Source organism: Arachis duranensis, chromosome 2 (genome assembly GCF_000817695.3).
Source record: "Arachis duranensis cultivar V14167 chromosome 2, aradu.V14167.gnm2.J7QH, whole genome shotgun sequence".
NCBI classification, from domain to species: Eukaryota; Viridiplantae; Streptophyta; class Magnoliopsida; order Fabales; family Fabaceae; genus Arachis; species Arachis duranensis.
In genome coordinates, this window is record NC_029773.3 from 78,494,147 (window position 1) to 78,505,185 (window position 11,039).

Sequence of the window (11,039 nt, forward strand, 5' to 3'; positions counted from 1 at the left end):
GCCAACAATTTTAACATTCATAAACAACAAGATCAAAAATATGCACTGTTCAAGCATTCATTCAAAAAACAAAAAGTATTGTCACCACATCAATATAATTAAACCAATTTCAAGGATGAATTCGAAACTCGTGTACTTCTTGTTCTTTTGTATTAAAAACATTTTTCATTTAAGAAAGGTGAAGGATTCATGGAATTATTCATAGCCTTAAGACATAGTTGCTAAATACTAATGATCATGTAGTAAAGACTCAAAACATAGACAAACATATAGCATAAAATCGAAAAACAGAGAGATAAGAACAAGGGAGTTAAGGAATGAGTCCACCTTAGTGAGGGTGGCGCCTTCTTCTTGAAGGACCAATGGTGTCTTTGAGCTCCTATATGTCTCTTCCTTGCCTCTATTGCTTCATCCCTAGTGATTTTGGTGCTCCTATCCTTAGTTGCTCCTAATAGTTGTGTGGAGGAAAATATATTCCCTGAGGTATCTCAGGGATATCTTGATGAGGAAATTCCTCATGCTCTTGTTGAGGTCCATGAGTGGGCTCTCTTGATGTGCAGTCAAATGCTCTACTACTGAGCCATGGACCCTTGAGATGAATCTCTCCATCTCCCATGACTCAGAGGTGGAAGCAATTGTCTTCCCTTTCCTCTTTCTTGAGGTTTCTCTGGCCTTAGGTGCCATCAATGGTTATGGAAAAACAAAAAAAGCTATGCTTTTACCACACCAAACTTAGAATGTTGCTCGCCCTCGAGCAAAAGAAGAAAGAATAGAAGAAGAAAAAGAAGATATGGAGGAGAGAGAGAGAGGTGTGTATTCGGCTAAGGGGGAGAAGAGAGGGTTGTGTTGTGTGAAAATGAAGAAGGATGGAGGGTTTATGGGGAAGAGTGGATTGAGGTGATTGGTGAAGGGGTAATGGGAAAGAGAGATTGAGGTGATTGGTGAAGGGTATAGTGTTATTGGATTGTGTGAAGAAGAGAGAAGTGGGATAGATTGGGATCCTGTGGAGTCCACAGATCCTGAGGTGTCAAGGATTAATCATCTATGCACCATTTAGGCATGTAAAATGCCCTCTGTATGCAATCCTGGCGTTTAACGCCAGACTATTACCTGTTTCTGGTGTTAAACGCCAGCTTATGCTTGTTTCTGGCGTTGAACGCCCAAATGTAGCCTGTTTCAGGCGTTTAACGCCAGCCTGATGCTTGTTTCTAGCATTAAATGCCAGCTTTCCCCAGGGTGCAATCCTGGCGTTTAAACGCCAGACTGCTGCTTGTTTCTGGCATTTAACGCCAGCTTCATGCTCTGTTCTGGCGTTAAACGCCAGCCAGATGCTCCTTACTGGCGTTTAAACGCCAGTAAACTCTTCCTCCAGGGTGTGCTGTTTCTGCTGCTGTTTTTGATTCTGTTTTTAATTTTTGCAATTGTCTTGTGACTCCACATGATCATAAACCTAATAAAACATAAAAGAACAATTGAAATATAGATAAATAAAAATTGGGTTGCCTCCCAATAAGCGCTTTTTTAATGTCAATAGCTTGACAGTGAGCTCTCATGGAGCTTCACAAATGTTCAGAGCATGATGAGGGCCTCCCAACACCAAACTTAGAGTTTGAATGTGGGGGCTTCTCAACACCAAACTTAGAGTTTGGTTGTGGCCTCCCAACACCAAACTTAGAGTTTGATTGTGGGGGCTTTGTTTGACTCTGTATTGAGAGAAGCTTTTCATGCTTCCTCTCCATGGTTGCAGAGGAAGATCCTTGAGCTTTAAACACAAGGTAGTTCCCATTCAATTGAAGGACTAGCTCTCCTCTGTCAACATCAATCACAGCTCCTGCTGTGGCTAGGAAGGGTCTTCCAAGGATGATGCATTCATCCTCATCCTTCCCAGTGTCTAGGATTATAAAATCAGCAGGGATGTAAAGGCCTTTAACCTTCACTAACACGTCCTCTACCAATCCATCAGCTTGTTTTATTGACTTGTCTACCATCTCTAATGAGATTTTTGCAGCTTGTACCTCAAAGATCCCCAGTTTCTCCATTACAGAGAGTGGCATAAGATTTATACTTGACCCCAGGTCACATAGAGCCTTCTCAAAGGTCATGGTGCCTATGGTACAGGGTATTAAGAATTTACCAGGATCTTATTTTTTTTGAGGTAAAGTTTGCTGAACCCATGTATTTAGTTCACTAATGAGCAAGGGAGGTTCATCTTTCCAAGTCTCATTACCAAACAAATTAGCATTTAGCTTCATAACGGCTCCTAGATATTGAGCAACTTGCTCTTCAGTTACATCTTCATCCTCTTCAAAGGAAGAATAGTTCTCAGAGCTCATGAATGGTAGAAAGAAGTTTAATAGAATCTCTATGGTTTCTATATGAGCCTCAGACTCCTTTAGGTCCTCAATAGGGAACTCCTTTCTGTTTGGGAGACGTCCCCAGAGGTCTTTCTCATTGGGATTCAAGTCCTCCCATTTCTCTTTGGATTCGGCCATTTTGATTATATCAATGGCCTTGCACTCTCTTTTTGGATTCTCTTCTGTATTGCTTGGGAGAGTACTAAGAGGAGTTTCAGTGATTTTCTTACTCAGCTGACCCACTTGTGCCTCCAAGTTTCTAATGGAGGACCTTGTTTCATTCATAAAACTTAAAGTGGCCTTAGATAGATCAGAGACTATGTTTGCTAAGCTAGAGGGGCTCTGCTCAAAATTCTCTATCTGTTGCTGAGAAGATGATGGAAAAGGCTTGCTATTGCTAAACCTGTTTCTTCCACCATTATTAAAGCCTTGTTGGGGCTTTTGTTGATCCTTCCATGAGAAATTTGGATGATTTCTCCATGAGGGATTATAGGTGTTTCCATAGGCTTCACCCATGTAATTCACCTCTGCCATTGCAAGGTTCTCAGGATCATAAGCTTCTTCTTCAGAAGATGCCTCTTTAGTACTGTTGGATGCATTTTGCAATCCATTCAGACTCTGAGAAATCATGTTGACTTGCTGAGTCAATATTTTGTTCTGAGCTAATATGGCATTCAGAGCATCAATTTCAAGAACTCCCTTCCTCTGAGGCGTCCCATTATTCACAAGATTCCTCTCAGAGGTGTACATGAATTGGTTATTTGCAACCATGTCAATGAGTTCTTGAACTTCTGTAGGCGTTTTCTTTAGGTGAATGGATCCACCTACAGAATGGTCCAGTGACATCTTAGAGAATTCAGATAGACCATTATAGAATATATCCAACTTGGTCTACTCTGAAAGCATGTCAGAAGGACACTTTTTGGTCAAATGCTTGTATCTTTCCCAAGCTTCATAGAGGGATTCACCATCTTTTTGCTTGAAGGTTTGAACATCCACTCTAAGCTTGCTCAGGTTTTGAGGAAGAAAGAACTTGGCCAAGAAGGCCGTGACCAGCTTATCCCAAGAGTCCAGGCTATCTTTAGGTTGTGAGTCCAACCATGTTCTAGCTCTGTCTCTTACAGTAAAAAGGAAAAGCATGAGCATGTAGACTTCAGGATCTACTCCATTAGTCTTAACAGTATCACAGATCTGTAAGAACTCAGTTAAAAACTGATAGGGATCTTCTTATGGAAGTCCATGAAACTTGCAGTTCTGTTGCATTAGAGCAACTAGTTGAGGTTTCAACTCAAAATTATTTGCTCCAATGGCAGGGATTGAGATGCTTCTTCAATGGAAGTTGGAATTTGGTGCAGTAAAGTCACCAAGCATCTTCCTTACATTGTTATTGGGTTCGGCCATGTCTCTTTCTTTTTTGAGATTCTCTGTAAGGTTTTCTCTGGATTGTTGTGCTTTAGCTTCTCTTAGCTTCTTCTTCAGAGTCCTTTTAGGTTCAGGATCTGCTTCAACAAGAATATCCTTGTCCTTGCTCCTGCTCATATGAAAAAGAAGAGAACAGAAAAGGAAGAGGAATCCTCTATGTCACAGTATAGAGATTCCTTTATGTGAGTAGAAGAAGAAAAGAATAGAAGGATGAGAAAAATTCGAACACAGAGGAAAAGAGAGGGTTCGAATTTTGAGATGAAGAGAAATGTTAGTAAATGAATAAATAAATAGAAGGAGATGAGAGAGAGAAGTTTTCAAAAATTATTTTTGAAAAATGGTTAGTGATTTTCAAAAATTAAGAGAAGAAATAAAATTAAAATTAAAATTTAAAATAATTAGTTAATTAAAAGAATTTTGAAAAAGAGGGAGGTGATTTTCGAAAATTAGAGAGAGGAAAGTAGTTAGGTGGTTTTGAAAAAGATAAGAAACAAACAAAAAGTCAATTAGTTAGTTGAAAAAGATTTGAAAATCAATTTTGAAAAGATAGGAAGTTAGAAAAGATTTTTGAAAAAGATATGATTGGAAAAGATTTGATTTTTAAAATTTAAAATTGACTACTTGACTAATAAGAAACTAAAAGATATGATTCTAGAATTTAAAGATTGAACCTTTCTTAACAAGAAAGTAACAAATTTCAAATTTTTGAATCAATCACATTGATTGTTAGTAAAGTTTTCGAAAATTTGAAATGAATTTAAGAAAAATATTTTGAAAAACAATTTTTAAAATTTTCGAAAATATAAAAGAAAAATGGAAAAGATTTGATTTTTGAAAAAGTTTTGAAAAGATAAGATTTTTAAAATTGAAATCTTGACTTGACTAACAAGAAACAACTAATTTTAAAATTTTTTGACTAAGTCAACCCCAAGATTTCGAAATTTATGAGTAAAATAAGGAAAAGATATAAATTTTTTTTATTTTTGAATTTTTAATGATGAGAGAGAGAAACACAAATATGACCCAAAACATGAAGATTTTGGATCAATACCAATGATGCATGCAAGAACACTATGGATGTCAAGATGAACACCAAGAACACTTTGAAGATCAAGATGAACATCAAGATTTATTTTTTTGAAAAATTTTCAAGAGAAGAAAACATGCAAGACACCAAACTTAGAAATTTTCAATGTTTAGACATTATGGATTAAAAAATGCATATGAAAAACAAGAAAAAATACAAAACAAGAAAATATGAAGATCAAACAAGAAGACTCATCAAGAACACCTTGAACATCATGAAGAACACCATGCATGAGTTTTTCAAAAAAAATGCACAAATTTTAAAAACATGCTATTGACACCAAACTTAAAAATTGACACTAGACTCAAACAAGAAACACAAAAAATATTTTTGATTTTATGATTTTATAATTTTTTTGTTTTTTTTTCAAAAATTAATTGTGGAAACACGAAAAAGAAGAAAAATTTTGAAAGATTTTTGAAAATTTTTTGAAAACAAAATAAGAAGAAAATTACCTAATCTGAGCAACAAGATGAACCGTCAGTTGTCCAAACTCAAACAATCCCCGGCAACGGCGCCAAAAACTTGGTGCACGAAATTGTGATCTCAATGGCACCAACAATTTGGTTCGCGCAATTGTAATATCACTTTTTTTCACAACTTCGCACAACTAACCAGCAAGTGCACTGGGTCGTCCAAGTAATAAACCTTACGTGAGTAAGGGTCGATCCCATGGAGATTGTTGGTATGAAGCAAGCTATGGTCATCTTCTAAATCTCAGTCAGGCGGATTATAATGGTTATAATGGTTTTCGAATATAAAAATAAATAAAGCATAAAATAGAGATAGAGATACTTATGTAATTCATTGGTGGGAATTTCAGATAAGCGCATGAAGATACTGTGTTTCTTCTGAATCTCTGCTTTCCTACTGCTTTCATCCAATCATTCTTACTCCTTTCCATGGCAAGCTGTATGTAGGGCGTCACCGTTGTCAATGGCTACTTCCCATCCTCTCAGTGAAAATGGTCCAAATGCTCTGTCACAGCACGGCTAATCATCTGTCGGTTCTCGATCATGTCGGAATAGAATCCAGTGATTCTTTTGCTCTGTCACTACACCCAACACTCGCGAGTTTGAAGCTCGTCACAGTCATCCCATCTCAGATCCAACTTGGAATACCATAGACAAAGTTTAGACTTTTCAGATCTTAGAAATGGCCACCAATAATTCTAGCTTATACCACGAAGACTCTGATCTTTCGGAATGGAGGCTAAGAGATACACGCTCGTTCTAAGGTAGAACGAAAGTGGTTGTCAGTCACGCGTTCATAGGTGAGAATGATGATGACTGTCACGGAGCATCACATTCATCATGTTGAAGTGCAGCGAATATCTTAGAATAAGAATTAGCATGAATTGAATAGAAGAACAATAGTACTTTGCATTAATACTCGAGGTACAGTAGAGCTCCACACCTTAATCTATGGTGTGTAGAAACTCCACCGTGGAAAATACATAAGTGAAAATAAGGTAGGCATGGCCGTGAGGCCAGCCCCCAATGTCTAAGGACTAACAATAATCAAAGATGTTCCAAAAGCTCGTCCAAAGATAGATGTCAGTACAATAGTAAAAAGTTCTATTTATACTAAACTAGTTACTAGGGTTTACAGAAATAAGTCTAAGTACAGAAATTCACTTCCGGGGCCCACTTTGGTGTGTGCTTGGGCTGAGCTTGAGCTTTACACGTGTAGAGGCTTCTCTTGGGGTTAAACGCCAAGTTGTAACGTATTTTTGGCGTTTAACTCTGGTTTGTGACGTGTTTCTGGCGTTTTACTCCAGAATACAGCATGGAACTAGCGTTGAACGCCAGTTTGCATCGTCTAAACTCGAATAAAGTATAGACTATTATATATTTCTGGAAAGCCTTGGATGTCTACTTTCCAACGCAATTGAGGGCGCGCCATTTGGAGTTTTGTAGCTCCAGAAAATCCATTTTGAGTGCAGGGAGGTCAGAATCCAACAGCATCAGCAGTCCTTTGTCAGCCTCCTATCAAATTTTTGCTCAGGTCCCTCAATTTCAGCCAGAAAATACCTGAAATCACAGAAAAATACACAAACTCATAGTAAAGTCCAGAAATGTGAATTTTGCATAAAAACTAATAAAAACATCCCTAAAAGTAGCTAGATCCTACTAAAAACTACCTAAAAATAATGCCAAAAAGCGTATAAATTATCCGCTCATCACAATACGTCATGTTGATTGCTTTGACATTTAGCTCCACTTTTTTTGTATCTTCATCATTCCATTCAGATTATTCTTTAGGAGTGACAACTCATTCAGCAGTTGTGATTGTTGGGACTTGTGGACCATTCACAATTATTTTTCAGATATTGTAGTCGATAGAAATTGTTGGACTGGCGAAAATCGTATTCTCTCATTCTAGTAAGTGTAGTCCTTGCTATTAAAAAAAGGAGGTCTATTATTGGATTGACCCTCAGTGAGTGTGTAAGCCACAATGTTTACACCCATGTTGTTGCCCATTAAATCTTTGTTCCAACATGTGAGGCTTAATTCCTTGAGATCATGCTCTTGATACCAATTGAAAGTTCTCAATGACCAAGAAAAATGGAGATTGAATCTATAGTCTTTTTTTAATCTTATACACTTTAAATTTTATACCAGGATTTAAGATCAAGTTGCTATGAAATCTGTAACATTAATTACGCAGGAGACAAATTCATTTTGTTTTTTACTGAAAGCAATGATGAGAAGTTAATACTTTGTGTTGTAGTGACTTCTGTGAAGTTGATTGAGCAGGAGACAAATTTATTTTGTCTCGTAACGAGCAAAATAGAAAGAGCGTGCAGAGAAGAGAAAATAATACAGCCATATAGTCTGGTTTAATCACCATGTGCAATGTGGCCTACATTCAGTCTCTACGACAATTGTGGTGAAATTTCTACTATTTTTGTCAAAGATTTACAAATACCAATTCCCAAAGATTCAACCTAATCCTATCAGGGACAAACCAAACTTCTAACCAAGCTTGATTTGGCTAGGTTTACTCTCTAGACTCTCAACACTAAGTTCTCACCCAACTTAGTAAGGAAACCTCTCAAGTTTAAGAACACAAAATAAAAATAATAACAAAAGATATTGACATAATTTTTGACTTTTTTCCAAGCTTACTCTCTTTGCCTTTTCTCTCAAGGGCTTTTACCGATTCCTCACTAATTTACTTTTTTTTTCATTGATTTGAAACAAAGAAAGATAAAATTGAAGAACAGAAAATTCAATGTAAAACCATGAAAGAGAAAAAGGTATCATGCAAAAGCTATGAAGACCCAAATAATGTGTTCACTCTCCTTAATTCAATTTCTGGCCATTTACCATTTTATATAAGAGTAAAGCTTGCAAAATTTAAGTTTGGTGAGGATACCAATTTTAAACAGGAGAGCACCTTTGACTTTGTGTTCTTCTGCAAAAATCAGAATAGAGATGTAGAAAAAAAGGAACAACAGCGGAGTTTCATAGCCAGTAGAATTAGCTTGAATTTTGACCTAACTGCTTTTTTTTTTCTTTTTTTTTTGACTTAAAAAATCTGAGCCATTAATCCATTTTTTGGCTCCAAGTTTTAATTTTATCCTTTGATTTACAATAAAGAAAGGCAACCTCCATTTTCTTCTTATGCAAAAATGTGCAATAGAAAATATGGTTATTTCAACAAGTTAGGGTGGTTACATAAATGGTACTCAGCTTTCTTAATTAGCTTCTGTACTAAATCTGATTTCGATTTTTTTTTTGCCTCTAATTTTAACCTTTTTTTTTTTGGTTGTCCTTTTCAATGCTTAAGTTTGGTAGACCATTTTTTTACTTTACTTGAACTCACTTCTGAATATGTCATTTAGCTTGTGAAACATCTTTTCATCCTTATTTTTGAGAATATTTCACGTGAATTACGGGTTCTAGGAGAAGAGAGATTGTTTGCCATGGAAGTTGGGCTTGTTTGGTTGTCTTTTATTATTTTTGCACAATAACCACACACATTACAAAATATTTGACCTTTTAACCTAATAAATAATGTTTTGTCATTATCAAATTATTATTATTGTTTACCGAAAAAAAATTATTATTATTGTTGTTCTCAACCTCAACAGTACTAAAATTATTGTGTTGTTATTATGTGTAATAATCAAGACAAAAAATTATAAATGTTTATAAATTTATTTATTTTTTTAATTTTATTTAATTTAAAACATATATAAAAATTTATATTTAAAAGCACTTTTTTTTTGCATAATTTTAATGGCTAAAAATTTTTATTTTTTTAATTTTATATTCAACATCTTAAATTATCTTTAGTTTGATTATTCTTTCATAATTTTTAAATTTTATTTTATTTTTTTTTACTATTTTCTATACACATATATATCATTATCATTGTCTCACCACCACTATTTTACTTATTTTTACATTGACCTTTTTTATATATTTTTTACTTATTTTTATTAATGGCTATTCATAATCTTATTAGAAGACATTTTGAAACAGATACTGAATTTAATTAATATGAACATGTAAATATTTTTTATGGAGAAGATAATAGTTATATTGGTGAAAGCTCAGATCAAACTTTAACCATTAGCTCTTCTGCAAAAATAGACCGTGTTCGAGACTCGATTAGAGATCCAATTATTAATTACATGCAGTAGAAATATTAAAGTTCTTATGTACTAATTTGGTATAAGATATTATTTTTATGTATTTTATTAGTATTTTATCTTTTAATTTAATATTTATTAGTGGTTTTATTTTTAAAATATATTTTGACAACTTTTATATGTTACTTTAATTTAGTAAGTAAATATTAATTTTATTATAAAATGAATTAATAAGATCTATTCTAATATCTAAAGTAAAATGATAGGATAATATAAAAAATTATTTAAATTGATGTCTCTTTTATTAATTTTTCATTTAAAAGTGATTTTGAGTAGTATAATTCAAACAATATTTATTTTACTATAATCCATTTTGATATAAAGATTGTCAAATATAAATCACGTTAACACAAACTTACTTTCCATCAAAATCAAGTTTGCAAAATCAATTTTATGCAAATTTCCATTTACAAACTGTAATCCAAACACACACTGTATTAGCTTGTTCTCTTTTATTTTCCCCTTTTCTTATTTTCCTTCCATCTTTTCTTCTTTGATCACAATTAATTACCACTATATATTAGTTCATAATTATTACGCTCAAAAGTGAACACTACCTTAAAAATACTACTTCAAAAATAAAAAATACTAGAACCTATCAGATTTTATTATTTTTTGTCATCACTTTTAGTCATCACAACAATTCTTTTAGTTTAATACTTTTGTTTTAATAAAATTAAAATAAAGGACAAAAATAAGCATAAAAACTGGAAAAAAATAGAAGGCTCTAAAAAAAGATAATATTGAATTTTATGTCATTTATATATGAGAATATTATGATTTAACCACATAAACTAAAAAAAGTTAAATTTTATGTTTGTTTTTTGATTACTTATTTTATTTATCTATGGTTGTTTAAATTAAATTTTATAATTATTGAGTCATATTTTTTTAGACAAAAAAAATAATTATTGAGTCTTTTTTATTTTTTATAAAAGTACATCCATTATATCGTAATTTTAATAATGAATATAAATTTTAAAAAATAAAATAAATTCATATTTATTTTTATTACATTTAAAAGTAAATCATATTTACTCGTATAGTGAAAAAGTAAACTTAACTTCTTCTATAATAAGTAATTTTTGAATAATCTAATTTTAAGAAGGTCACGCCTTTTTATTTATCCTAAAAATTAAAAATTAAAATTAATATTAATACTTTTTCATTAATATAACCAAAATAAAATACAAAAATAAACCTTGAATAAAAACAAAAATACAAAATTTTGAATTTCAAAATATAAAATTATTATAAGATTTTAAATATGATTTTTGTAAGGTATTCCATAAATGAATTTAGATGAATGAATATAGATGCAAAATGAATTATAATATTCTGATGCGAGCTTTGTCAACCACAAAAATAAAATATAACACATAAATACATAAATTTTTCTTTAAACTTATCCAATACTCTGTTAAGGTTAGTTATTCCATATTTTGCCATTATATATTGTTATAGATATAGATAATGAAGTAAATAATAGAATAAAAATATAAATACTAACGAA

General features: G+C 32.9%; 1 non-coding gene across 1 annotated transcript; it reads left to right on the plus strand.

Annotated features, from left to right (window-relative positions):
* Positions 1-3,254: 3,254 nt before the first annotated feature.
* LOC127745053 (small nucleolar RNA R71) lies at positions 3,255-3,362 on the plus strand. Its single transcript, XR_008006242.1, has one exon. It is a non-coding gene; the product is annotated as a small nucleolar RNA R71 (small nucleolar RNA).
* The last annotated feature ends 7,677 nt before the right edge of the window (positions 3,363-11,039 follow it).